This window comes from Sapajus apella, unplaced genomic scaffold, assembly GCF_009761245.1.
Source record: "Sapajus apella isolate SASKATOON/1434 unplaced genomic scaffold, GSC_monkey_1.0 scaffold7, whole genome shotgun sequence".
Lineage (NCBI taxonomy): Eukaryota > Metazoa > Chordata > Mammalia > Primates > Cebidae > Sapajus > Sapajus apella.
In genome coordinates this window covers 26,123,358-26,136,223 of record NW_022436947.1, presented here as the reverse complement: position 1 = coordinate 26,136,223, position 12,866 = coordinate 26,123,358, and the positions used below count along the sequence as shown (strand labels likewise).

The 12,866-nt window shown below is 36.4% G+C and overlaps 1 long non-coding RNA gene across 1 annotated transcript; it reads right to left on the bottom strand.

Moving 5' to 3' along the window:
* Window positions 1–1,229: 1,229 nt before the first annotated feature.
* LOC116550015 lies at window positions 1,230–12,059 on the bottom strand. The gene is made up of 3 exons (XR_004268202.1): window positions 12,048–12,059; window positions 8,881–8,883; window positions 1,230–1,402 (listed from the first exon to the last, which is right to left on the bottom strand). It is a non-coding gene; the product is annotated as an uncharacterized LOC116550015 (long non-coding RNA).
* Window positions 12,060–12,866: the final 807 nt, after the last annotated feature.

Genomic DNA, 12,866 nt, shown 5'->3' with positions numbered 1-12,866 from the left:
AATAGCTTACAAAAAACTGGCACCTTAGTCCAACTATGCATAAGAAACAGAATTATGTCAACAACCTTGCAGATGGGTGTATTAGTCTGTATTAGTCAGGGTTCTTTAGAGGGACAGAACTGACACACACACACACACACACATACATACACACACACACACACATATATATCACATATATAACATTTTAATAACATATATATATAACTCATATATATAAATGAGTTCATTAAGTCTTAACCCACACAATCACAAAGTTCCACAATAGGCTGTTTGCAAGCTTGAAGAGCAAGAAGAGTCAGTTTGAGTTTCAAAATTGAAGAAACTGGAGTCGAATGTTTGAGGGCAGGAAGCATCCAGCATGGGAGAAAGATGTAGGCTGGGAGCCTAGACAATCTCACCTTTTTACATTTTTCTGCCTGCTTTATATTTGCTGGCAGCTGATTAGATTGTGCCCACCAGATTAAGGGTGGGTCTGTCTTCCCCAGCCCGTTGACTCAAATGTTAATCTCCTTCGGCAACACTATCACAGACACACCCAGGATCAATACTTTGCATGCTTCAATTCAATCAAGTTGACACTCAGTATTAATCATCACAAGACCACCCTTTTCTTTTTTTTTTTTCTTTCTTTCTTTTTTTTTTTTTTTTTAAGATGGAGTCTTGCTCTTGTTGTCCAGGATGGAGTGCAATGGCATGATCTCGGCTCACTGTAACTTCCGCCTCCCAGGTTCAAGTGATTCTCCTGCCTCAGCCTCCTGAGTAGCTAGGATTACAGGCAACAGCCACCACACCTGACCAATTTTTGTATTTTTAGTAGAGATGGTGTTTCCCTCCATTTGCCAGGCTGGTCTCAAACTCTGACCTCAGATGATTCTCCTGCCTCAGCCTTCCAAAGTGCTGGGATTAAAGGTGTGAGCCACCATGCCTGGCCAAGTCCAAACCTTTTAAACTTGAACCTATACACATCTCCTGAGATCATACATAATCTTTAAATAAATACAATAATAAGATCATAATTATGCCTAACATAATACAAGGTCATAATTATGCCTAACATAAGATAACTAACTGGAAACACACCAATCTCCAACTCAAATGCTATTACATAAAGCTGATGATACTTAAATGCTGATATGAAGTCAATAAATCTTATGCCACATGATAAAGGAAAGGAAAATAAAATAAAGATATTTTCCTAGTACACGTGTATATAGGCACAAACATGTTTTTAACAAAAGAAGGAGGAAATACTCATGACAGTTACAATCTTCAGTTCTGCAGCTGGTCATGTGGTCGTAGTTGGTATTGATGACTAACCTCTTCTACTACCCATTCTGTATTCCCTCTGCCTTCAGCAAACACCTCAGCAGGTCATGGTTTTTTTTCCTAGTGGAGTGACCTATATCCTCAACCCTGCGGGGTCTAGACTATTTGCAGTCCTGCCTGGATTGGAGCTGTTGTAGTTTCCCATTGACCTTAATCATAGGGCATGGTAATGCTAAGAGATGCCCTAATGGATCTCCTGTATTCCATATGTACTCTTCCTTACCTCTGTTATGGAGTAGTAGACTAATTTCATCTTTATATTCTGGGTCAATCACCCCAGTCAACACTGTTACTCCCTTCCTAGCCTGTTGACTTAATTGTAGGAGGAGCCCAAAGTGTCCAGGTGGCAATCTTCTAGTTCAATAGAATCATTGTTGTGTCTCCTGGTGGCAGCTTTCCTCCCTCTGGGACTAAGACCTCTAGGCCAGCAGAATTAATGTTGCAGGAACAGGAAGCAAAAATTTTGCTAGTGGATCACTAGGGGCAATGGTGAGTGATGCCTCTTCTACTTCCACCCGTTGATTCCTGGATCTATGAATTCTGGCTATGAGGGAAATAATACCATATATTGGACGTTGATTCAGAGCATACATGGTCTTCTGGAGAACTTTGCCCCAGCCCTGCAATGTATTGTCACTTAGTTGGTGTTGTAAATGTGACTTCAAAAGGCCATTCCACTGTTCTATCAATCCAGCTGCTTCAGGATGATGGGGAACATGATAAGACTGGTGAATTCTATGAGCATGAGCCTACTGCTGCACTTCTTTAGCTATAAAGTGAGTGCCTTGGTTAGAGGCAATGCTGTATCGGATACCATGATGGTGGATAAGATATTCCGTGGGTCCATAAATGGTAGACTTGGCAGAATCAATGAATTCAGGATAGGCAAACCCACCTTCAGAGTAAGTGTCTATTCAAGTGAGGACAAATTTTTGCCTTTTCCATGATGGAAAAGGTCCAATAAAATCAACCTGCCACCAGGTAGCTGGCTGACCACCCTGAGGAATGGCGCCATATTGCAGGCTCAGTGTTGGTCTCTGCTGCTGGTAAACTGGGTACTCAACAGTGGCCATAGCCAGGTCAGCCTTGGTGAGTGGAATTCCATGTTGCTGAGCCCACATGTAACTGTCATCCCTGCCACCATGGCCACTGTGTTCATGGGCCCATTGGGCAATGTCAGGGTGGCTGGGGAAAGAGGCTGAGTTGTATACACAGAACAGTTCATTCTATCCACTTGCTTATTAAAATCCTCCTCTGCTGAGGTCACCCATTGGTGAGCACTCACATGGGATACAAATATCTTCACAGTTTTTGACCACTCAGAAAGGTTGATCCGTATATCTCTTCCCCAAATGTCTTTGTCACCACTTTGCAGTTGTGTAAATTAATACTTAATAAATATATATGAATGTTGGCAGAAGACAAGAAACACTGCTATCTGAGACAAAGAACAGTTTATTACTCACAGCGATAGCGGTAGCCAGAGTATCAGCATATATATATATATATATGCGACTATGATAGGTTATTTAGTTAGCATGCAGGTAGGGTAAAATCTCTGATGCTTCATAGTTCTTGACAAAAATACTTAGTAATAAATATAACAAAAATATGCCTCAACACTCAAAATTGTAAACATTACTGACATTAAAGAGAATGTAAATAAATAGAGAGGCATAAGATTATTATTGATCAAGAGACTCAATATTAAGATGTTCATTCTTCCTGTATTTATAGATTCAATGCAATCCATTTCAAAATTCTAGGAGGCTATTTGCAAGAAATACACAAGATCATTCTAAAATTCATGTGAAAAGTCAGAGCATTTAAAACAGTCAAATCAATTTTGGAGAAAAAGCAACATTGGGAGACTTGAACTATATAACTTTAATGCTTACAGTAAAACTAGAGCTATGGCGAGGTATTCATGTAATGTCAGATAGATAATTGGTGGAAAAGATAGAAACAGAAGCAGACACATGGATTTATACTTGAGGTTTGGCAAAACTGGCAAATTAATTGGATGGAGAAAGAAATGTATTTAACACATTTTGCTGGAACCACTGAATGCCTATATAAAAAAAGTTAATCAAAACTCCTATCTCAATTAACACACCCAGAAAGAACAAGTGAGATAGACTATAGAACTAAATTTAGAAATCAGAACCATAAAGCTTCTAAAAGAAAATTCACAACCTCAAAGCTGACAAAGACTTCTTGGACAGGCTAAGATAAGCATAAACCATAACATTTAAAAAGAGATAATTGGACATTATCAAAACTCAACATTCGGCCCATCAAAAGACTCTGTCAAGAAATCAATAAACAAGCTACTGTCTGGGAAAAGTATTCACAGAACATACCTCTAAATAAAAGGCTTATATAATATATAATTATAATACTATAATATTTCATATTAATACACACATACACATATGACAATAAAAATCCAAGCAACTCAACATAAAAATCAGCAAGATATATATGAACAGTCAATAAACACATGAAAAAGTGCATAATCTCATTATCTATCAAAGAAATTCAAATAATTCAAATTAATCCCACAGCGAAACATGATTTTTACCTACTACAATGGCTAAGATAAATACTGCTAAAAAAGATGAAATGTTAGCAAGCGTGTCAAGCAACTGGAACTCTCCACAATGTCTAATGGAGTTATAAAATGGAATAACTCTGACTGTTTTTCAAAAAATTATCTATATGCTTACAAAGAAATTCAGCCCGCAGGTACTTACCAAGCACAAATAAAAACATATATTTACACAAAGACTTGTACTCAAATATTTATAGTAGATTTATTCATAATAGGCAAAACTTTAAATAACCCAAATGCCCAACAGCAGATGAATGAATAAACAAATGATAGAATATCCACTTAAATAAATTAATCTCAGCAATAAAAAATGAAACTACTAATACTTGCTGCAGCATGAATAAATTTAAAAATTATAATGTTAAGCTAAGTGATCCAGACACAAAACCCTACACAGTGTTTTTAAATGTATTCATATAAGATCTAATTAAGACAAAGCTAATATATGTTGATAGAAATTAGATAATTTAGAGTTGGAGAGTTGAGTGTGAAAAAATGGTGACAGAAAAAAAGGCAAGAATAAATTTTCTAGGGTGATGGAAATATTCTGTGGCTTTTTGGGTAGTGGTTAAATAGATACAATTGTTCAAAACTTATCAAACTGAACATTTATGCTCTGTTCATTTTCTTATATATTATTCATATCTCAGTTAAAATATCAGACTACCTGATGTTTCATGGGGGTAGAAAAAGTCATTCATTCATAGGTATGAAGGACAATATTAAGACTTTACTGGTAGGCACACATTGATTATGAAATAGACTAAAAAATATATATTTATTTGGCATTTATTTGGTGTGAGAAGTAAAGAAACAATGATCCTCTGCTTAGGGAATGCCAGCATAAGTGCTGGGCAGTTAGACAGTTGCCAAGGCTAAAGCTGTCTCCTTATAGCCCTGAATGGCGTTCTATTGTACACTGCAGATTTAGAAACAGACAGGTGGCTAAATGATTATATCAGTTATCTATCATTGCATTACAAATTACTGCAAAATTTACTGGCTTAAAACAACATCCATTTGTTCTATAGTTTCAGTGGGTCTAGAATCTAGGCAAGGCTTAGCCAGGATCTCTACTTCAGGGTTTCTCACAGGCTGAAATCAAGTTGTCAGCAGGCTGTGGTCTCATTTGAAGGCTCAACTAGGGAAGGATTTTCTTCTAAACTTACTTATATGGTTTTCAACTAGATCCAGTTCTTCAAGGGCTGTTGGCTGAAAGCCACCCTCAGTTCCTTGCTGTAATGAAACGATAAGTGTCAACATGAGGAGGAGGAGGAGGAGGAGGAGGAGGAGAAGGAGGAGGAGTAGGCGGGGAGAGAGAGAGGGAGAGCAAGAGAGTCAAAGCATAAAGATGAAACTGTCAGGCTTTTGTAACCTAATCCTAGAAGAGATATTCCATGATTTTGCCTTATTATACTCATTAGAAGCAAGTCACTGGGTTCAGCTACACAGGAGGTGAGAATCATAAAAGATTGTCTTAGAATGCTACCTGCTAAGATACTTAATAATGTGTCTAGGTAAGGAGATACTAAATGTAATATACTATTTTAAGGAAAATTATATTTTCTGGACCTCCATATACATAAGTTCTTTTGAGAAATTTTCATGATACTGTAGAGAAAATATAGCAATCTTTAACTATACCTTCATATTACACAATAGTGATATATATATATATATATATATATATATATAAAACAGATAATTATGTAATATAAACATTGATAGGGGAACAAAATACTTCAGTCATAAATTAGTAAATATCTACTACAATTTGTAAAGGTAAGTACTAAAGGGATTATGATCTACATAAAGTAATTTAACTTGATTTTTTTTGTACTTAAGAAGGCATGCAGTACATTTTATTTATTTAATTTTTAATTTTTATGGGTACATAGTGGGGGTATATATTCATGGAGTACATGAAATATTTTGATTCAGGCATTTAATGTGTAATAAGCGCATAAGGATATATGGAGTATTCATTTCCTCCCGCATTTGTCTTTTCTTTGTGGTATAAACATATCCAATTATATTCTTAGTTATTTATAAATGTGCAATAAATTATTATTGACTGTAGTCACCTTGCTGTGCTGTCAAATACTAGATATTGCTCATTTTATTTATGTTTTCATATCATCCATTAACCATGCCCTATCCCTTCACCCCCACCACTACCCTTCCCAGCCTCTGGTAATCATCCTTCTACTCTCTATCTCCATGACTTCAATAGCTTCAATTTTTAGCTCCCACAAATAAGTAAGTGCATGTGGTGTCTGTCTTTCTGAGCCTGGCTTATTTCACTTAACATAATGTCCCCCAGTTCCATCCATGTTGTTGCAAATGACTGGATCTCATGTTACTCATAGCTCAATAGTACTCCATTTTGTATATGTACTATATTACTTTGATCTATTTGTCTGTTGATGTACACTTAGGTTGCTTTTAAATCTTGGCTACTGCGAATTAACTAGATTTTTTAAGTTGACTACATCACTTTCGGAAATATAAATTTGTTCATTGTGTATAATAGCTATAACTTGGCTGTATGAAAAATTAATTACTTATTGGTTTGATATGTCAATGAAAGAGCTCATCTCAAACCATTAAAAGTAATGATTTAAATTAAAGTTGATTTTTAAAAAGTATTAATTTTTAAAGAATTTATTAATTATGCTACTGTTATGCATTTAAAATATAGAGGCTAACAAAATAGTTAGAAAATTTTTATAAAAAATATATATATCTTTTATACAATATTTGGAATTTCCATTTGTCTTCTACTAAAATCATAAAACTACACTTTTATAGATAGGTAAACATTTTTATTAACATATTTTATTAGTTAAGCTTCCGTATTATCCATAATCTCAAAAGCAAGATTCTTTAAGGTAAAGGTTATCATTTTTTGGAGGAATTTTAACAAATCGAAAGAATGACGTTATGCTCACCAGAGATGAAAAGATGAATTTTCTTCATTTTGACTCATTTAAATATGTGCTATTTTTCACATATCTGTTGCTTTGGGTCAAATGCCACTAAGGAAGTATCTCAAACTGCTGGTTGTTTTGCTACAATATTTCAGTTTACTCTTGGATTAAGCTTTAGGGTTCCCTAATTAAACAAAAGTCTTCTCTTTCCCTGTTGCTCCATTGTCTATACTGACTAGGAAGGGGTTTGGGGAAGGATGTGCCTCCTTGATGTAAGAACGATTGAGTCTTGGAAAGCATGACTTTAGTAAAGCTGAAGAAAGAAACTGATTTATGATCTTTATGCTGAACTAAAAATCAGAATCATAATTTGCGTTATTTAAGAATCCTCCAGCCTTGTTTTGAAGGCAGTTATGCTTACTATTGAAGATTACACTTAATTTTTAAAATGCTTTTACAAAAGTGATACTAAGAGAATCTCACACCCTCTACAAGGACTGATTTATCAGAAGGAAAAAATCTGGGGGTGGCCCTAAGAAGTTGCTTCTATCTGGTGTTGAAGGCATCAGCTCCTTTGTAAGAAAGAGACTTAGTGTCTGTAACACTGAGCAATCACAGACAATGTCCGTTGGTCAGTATCTAAGAGAGGGGCACTGTGGGTCTGAGTGCATATCAAATGAGATATTCTAAAGTCACTCTAGCAATTGCAAATAGAGTGGTTTCATTTTGTAATGGTTTGTTTCAACCTTACCATTTAATAATCTTTGGCATTAATGTTTATGTTTTATATGGCTTATATATTTCTTTTGACGTAGTTTAATAATTATATCTTTATAAGCAACACTCGCTTTCTTTTGTTAAAAAAAAATTATCTCTTACTCAGTGGGCTTTCAAAATACCAGCTTCTTGGTTACTGAGAGACCCAGAAGAGATTTTTTCTGCTCTTCAGCAACTAAATGATAGAGTATAGGGTAAAAGTAGATGAACTAAGGGCCTCTAGACGAGGTCACACTTTAACAACACTGTGGAACCTATGAAGTGAAGCAAGACTATTCTAATATTGGTGGTGCAGTTTATGGTGTTAGTGCAAGTGAACCTTCTAAGAATACTTTTTTTTTTCCTATCGTGAATTTTTGCCAGCAACATGCAGCCAAGGGCATCTTGGACATACTTCAAATGAGTTTTTGTCTGATCACTTAGGGGGAAATTGCATGAACAGTCTCATTGTTGGAGAGTAAAGCCCTATAATAGAATTCTGAGATGCACTTAAAACTTCTGGAATGTGTAAATGCCCTATTTTGATACGCATTTTAAGAAATACAACAGAGCAGGCATGAGATTTGTTCTCTGAATGTCTTCTCCTGTATCTTTGCACATGCTGCTCTATTTTCCCTTCCTTTCCTTTGTTCCATGATTAACTCCTTGTCAACCAGCATGTCTTCTCCAGACTCATTTTATTTCTCAAATTCCTTTCTCTCCAGATTGGGTTTCATGCTGCCTCTTCCATCCTTCCACAGAACCTAATTCCTATCTCATCGTACGAATCTTCCATGAAGATCTTCTTTTTTAAGATGAAGATCTTATTTTAATCTTTTCTTTATATCTTAATCTCTCTTTATTTGGCCCTTTTCCCTACTATACTTTTAAGTTCTGTTAGAGCTAAGACTTTGTCTCTAATTCTTTTTTTTCTTTTTTTTTTGAGATGGAGTCTCATTCTCACCCAGGCTGGAGTGTAGTGGCATGATCTCAGCTCACTGCAACCTCTGCCTCCCAGATTCAAGCAATTCTCCTGACTCAGCCTCCTCAGTAGCTGGGATTAGAGGCATGTGCCACCACGCCCAGCTAATTTTTGTATTTTTAGTAGACACAGGGTTTCACCATGTTGGCCAGGCTGGTCTTGAACTCCTGACCCCAAGTGCTCCATCCACCTAGGCCTCCCAAAGTGCTGGAATTACATGCATGAGCTACAGCGCCCGGCCCTTTGTCTCTAATTCTATGTGCTCCTACACACTCTCACAGCATTTCATCATTTTCATCACTGTACACTATTTGTGCTTATATACTTATATGTGTGATTACTTGATTAATGTCTATCTGCCTCATGACTAAATTTTATAAAGCCAGAACACATCAGCTTTCTTTCCCATTTTACCCCAGTATTTGGCAAAGCAATGAATTTCTGTTGTTGAACAAATGAATTCTGTATTGCTAGGACCTAACAGGAGGTCTGGTGTACAGTATGCACTCAGTATATATCTGATGAATAATTAGACGCAAATTTCAGTTTAACTCCATGCTTTTCAACTTACAGAGTGAAGATGACAATATATTTAATACCAGTTACAAAGAGTTATCCCAAGAATAAAATTGAGTGATGTGTGGTTTAAAAAAAAAGTGTGAATTTTAAGAAACTTTCTACGTGAGAGTCATTATAATGAAGAGATGGGCTGGGGCTGCAGAGATATTGAGACAGACATATGTCAGCCTCAAAAAAAACAAAACAAAACAAAACAAAAAAACAGTTCCTTCAGGAATTAAAAGGTAAGATTGCTTGTCTTCTTGATAGGGAAAGAACAGCGAAATTTGAACACTTAACATTGGCACACTGAGCCTAAATAGCCTCAATTTCACTATTCCTAAAGACAAGTTGGATTGGCTTCCTGTGGCCACTGTGCCAAATCACCCCAAGATTGGTGGCTTAAAAGAACACAATATTATTCTCACAGTCATAGAGACCAGAAGTCTGAAAGCAAAGTGTTGAAAGGCCATCCTCCATTTGGAGGCTCTAGGGGAAAATCCACTCCATGACCCTTCTGATTTCTGAAGGTTGGACAGCTTCTTCTGCTTGTGGTCATTTAACGCTAACCTCTGTGTCCATCTTTATTACACCTTCTCTATGTCTGTCTTCTCCTCTGTGTGTCGCTTATAAGGATATTTGCCACTGAAATTAGGGCCTACCTGGATAATCCAGGAGTATCTCTTCGTCTAAAAATATTTAACTTAATTACATCTGCAAAGACTATTTACCCAAATAGGTAGCAAACAGGATTAGGACATGAACATACCTTTTAATGAGCCACCATTCAGCTCTACAGGTTGAGTATCCCTTATTCAAAATGTTTGGGACCAAAAGCATTTTGAATTTTGGATTTTTTGAGATATTGGAATATTTGCATATACATCATGGGATATCTTGGGGCTGGGACCTGAGTCTAAATATGAAATTCATTTATGTTTTATATGGACCTCAAACATGTAGCCTGAAGAGAATTTTATATAATAATTTAAATAATATATGTGACCAGTCACATGACGTCAGGTGCGAAATTTTCCATTGTGGTGTCATGTCACACACGATTTTGGATTTTGGAGCATTTTGGATTTCAAATTTTTGGATTAGGAATGCTTAACCTGGATGAGCTTAGGTTAAAAAGCTAACAGTATATCTATACATATCTACACATATGTATAGATATACTGTTTTAACCAAAATTTTCTAGTGCTGCTGATCTTAAACAAAGCCAAACTAAGTAGTCGCTTCCACCTAATTTTAGGGATATATAACATCTTCATTTCTTCTAGTAATTTTGTTACATTGCCTGATAATCTATCAATACAAATTCATGTAATATTTTTATGATGATGATGATTTCTTATTTCTGGTGGTGATGGTGGTAGTAGTCGTAGTAGAAATTGTCATTATGATGGTCATAGTCATTATTTTGGACCTCTAGAGCAGAGTTGAGTTAATCAGCACCTTGGTATATGGTACATTATATTCACTGGTCTGTGCAAGGCCGCCCTTTTTATGCCTATGCTTCTCTGCATGTATTTATTTGTTCTAATTCCCACTCTCCACTCTCTCTTCTGTCTCCTCAGAGGTTAGCATTCTCAGATATTGATGTACATACTTGTTTGTGTGTCTTCTCATAAAATGTGCTCTGTTCTCCCTGCACATATTTTTAGTTATAAATTGGTGCTAAACAAAAAATACATTCTGCTTCTTACACTTTTCACTATCATTTTTAGATCCATTTTGTTTCTATATGTGTTTATCATCTGTTCCTTCTAACAGCTACACAATATCCCATGCTGTGCATCTACCTAATCAACTTCCTGCTTTCCCAAGGATGAATGCCTAGATTGATTTCAACTCCCTGCCACACAAATAGTGTGGCAATTAATAACCTCTCTATGTCTCCTTGTGGTCCTAAATACATTTTTGAGGGTCTATGAAGATAGAGACATAACTGTTGCTGGTAGAGTTAAGAAGATCACGAGTTATTCATATCTTTGTATTTAACATGTAAAATCAAATGTATTCCTTATAATGCTTGGCACAAATTTGCACACTGTCTAAAGTTGATTACCTGTGGTAGCAAGAAAAGAATATAGAGCTGCAAGTGCTAGGGTGACAGCCAGGGGCTGTTCGAAGTAGGAGAGAGAAGAAGGTTGGGAGGTGGAAGGATATTCAAGAAACCCTGCCTTTTCCCCAATGTTGATTATAGGTACCATGCTTGGGTGAACAATATACAGTCATGCATAGCTTAACGTATGTCCTGAGAAATGTGTCATTGGGTGATTTTATTTTTGTGTGAATGTCACAGAGTGTACTTCCACAAACACAGATGGTATAGCCTACTACACACCTAAGCTGTATGGCATGCCTATTGCTCCTAGGCTATACACCTGTACAATATGCTACTGTACTGAGCACTGTGGGCTATTGATACACAATAAGTATCTATATATCTAAACATAGAGAAGGTACAGTAAAAATATGGCATAAAAGATAAAAAATGGTAGACCTATATGAGGCATTCTGTTACAGTCTTACAGGACCACTGTCATTATGTCATCTGTTGTTGACTGAAACATCGTTATGTTGCTCATGACTGTAGTTTTGTTATAATTCTGCTTTTTAAATTTAGCATGTATTTCTTAATAAAAAATTTGGAGAAATATGAGCACTGATTCAAATTTCAAAGTTGATATTTTCTTCCTTAACCTGAGACTTTAAATGAGGTTAGGGAATATAGTAACAATAGAATCATCATCTTCTACACCATTTTAAACATTTTTGTCATGATCATCATGCTAACATTATTTCCAACTGCAGTTTCAGCAGATTGGTCATTATTTTCAGGAGCCTCTTGTATTTACTACTTTTCCACAATTTTTATTCTCCTGGAATATCTAGGTTCACTTTCTAAGTATGAAGCAAATGTCTACTTATTGTCTACTGCATAGGTTATGACCATTTTCATTTCTGTCTTCAGTCATGTTGCTTTTATCTGACAAGTGCCACTGTATGCCTTAACATCTCCCTTCCTTCTTTTAAAACACAAGAAGGAGAGCACAGTGACAGCAAGGAAAGACCCTGAAGGCCAGTGCCCCAGGCCAGAGAAGTCAGCCAACTGAAAGGGACACTAACCGAGAGCTTGGAGAGGACTCATTCAGCAACAAGAGACTTTATGCCTCGTTCTTTGGTTACCCATTCACAAAAGAAAAATCTTCAGAACTTCAAAATATAACAAAAGGCATGCTCGTGCTTCACCATCAATTAGAAGTGATGGATTCATTTACATGCACTATCCAGATAGCTAGAGCAAGAAGCCTGGATGACAAGAAACTTAGGCTCCTAAAGCTGGCTCTGTAATTAACCCACTAACTGACCTTTGCCAAGTCATTTAACTTCTCTGGGGCTTTCACATTTCTTCATCTTTGCAAGTGTTACTTCTATGTGGAATTCCCTAACTTTCTTGAAAGGCAAACTTACTCATGACAATACTCAGTTTGGTGTTATCTTCTCTCTGAAATGTACCCTGACTCTCCCCACCTACGCCTGAGCTGAGTTAGGTAGGTGCTACTTCCTTTTTGCTCCTGCAGTATGGTAAGTTTTTGTGTGACTGTTCTGCTGCTACATTGCTGCCTTCTTCTGCCCCTGGCCTTATAGACTATAAACTCCCAGAAGACTAAAACAGTATTTCTTC